Here is a 1,564-nt window from a genome sequence, read left to right as displayed (position 1 = left end):
AGCCCACACATGTTGATTGTGAAAATTTAGAATTTGATCACGTTGGAATGAGGAAGTACAGTACATACTGACGAAAATAAAATGAGCTCTAACATGGAAATTAAGCGTTTCCGGACACATGTCCACATAACATCTTTTCTTTATTTGTGTGTGAGGAATGTTTCCTGAAAGTTTGGCCGTACCTTTTTGTAACACCCTGTATATACATAATGAAATATGTACGGAACCGTCAGATCAGGAGTCCTAGGTGCCAATTTTTCAAATTCATGGTTTAATATGTTTATTGTCAAGGAAATTTTCAGATAATGGGCAATAGTGCTACTCTGAATATTAGAGCTTTATGCGAAAATCCGCGAGAGTTTCTGAAGTCTCTTGGTGCCAGAAATGTTCGGAAACTTGGCTCCGATTTTTTACCGAAGGAACTTTTACAGGGTTTGATGGAGTTATGAGATAACTTACAAAGCTGTAAGTGGCAGCGCCTTTTTTTAATGAACCGCGCCGAGTCGCTGGGGCGGTGTTTTCTTTTTTATCGTGGAAGGGGGAGCAACGCTAATCACGCAAGTTTGCGGGTGACTAATAAGCGGACTGTCCGGCGGGACGCATGAAATCACGCCAGCCTAAATTATTCCGCGACGGAGAAATGGCTGACACGTTTCTCCGACAGTCTGCCTCACCTGGGGCTGTCGAGTAAATTTAGCCGGGCGCGAGGCTGCGTGCAATAAACAGCGCTAGGCGTTCCTGCGCAATAAACAGCAGTACGCACTCCGCGCTCGTAGCGAAATTGCTGTTTGTCGCAGGAGGCAGGGGTGCGAAACACACCGTTGAATCGGAATCGTTTGTGCGAGCAAAGTTGACCGCCGAGTACAGCGTAAGCATTGCTGCAGGATTCGTGTTGAAAGGAAATTCTGACTTCCTTATTTAGTGTCACTCATCACTGGACCGAAGTGATCCAAATTACACCAAGTTGAAGCTAAATGTCTTATTCTAAGTTGAAAAAATGCAAAGCATTTTTCAGCAGTGAGTGCGCCTTCTCCACTGGTAGTCAGTTTTTGTTTCCTGTTTAGTTGAGACTAAAAGAGGCACGTTTCGCGAGCAGCTGTTTTTGTATCACGCATTCCGAATTATTCCTGTCGCATTTAAGCGAGCTTATTGTTGATGTTTAAGGTCTCAAGCGTCACACAGATAGTGCATTGTTCTCCTGATTCATTGTTTTACACCTGGTTGTAGTAACAAGTCTATTATTATTATTATTATTATTATCGTCGTCGTCGTCATAATGACCACCACAATCACGATCTACTACAATCAGAACAAGATCCGCCAATCTCCCAGATGAGTTTCTAATGTCTTGCTTCTTTTCCACCTCAATCTCTTACAGTAAAAAGTCGTAGTCCTGTTGTCACCTACTAGTACTCGGAATAGACGTCCTCTTCGGCACATAAAGTTGCCAGACCAGACGAAAGCGACTCGTTAATATGCTGATACGTCCCCACGGGTGCCTGTAGTCTATATCTATACTCTGCAAACCACTGTGAAATGCATGGCAGAAGGTACGCTCCTCTCT

The sequence above is a fragment of the Schistocerca nitens genome, chromosome 3 (assembly GCF_023898315.1).
Source record: "Schistocerca nitens isolate TAMUIC-IGC-003100 chromosome 3, iqSchNite1.1, whole genome shotgun sequence".
Lineage (NCBI taxonomy): Eukaryota > Metazoa > Arthropoda > Insecta > Orthoptera > Acrididae > Schistocerca > Schistocerca nitens.
The sequence above is the reverse complement of the archived record's forward strand: the minus strand, read 5'-3'. Positions refer to the sequence as shown.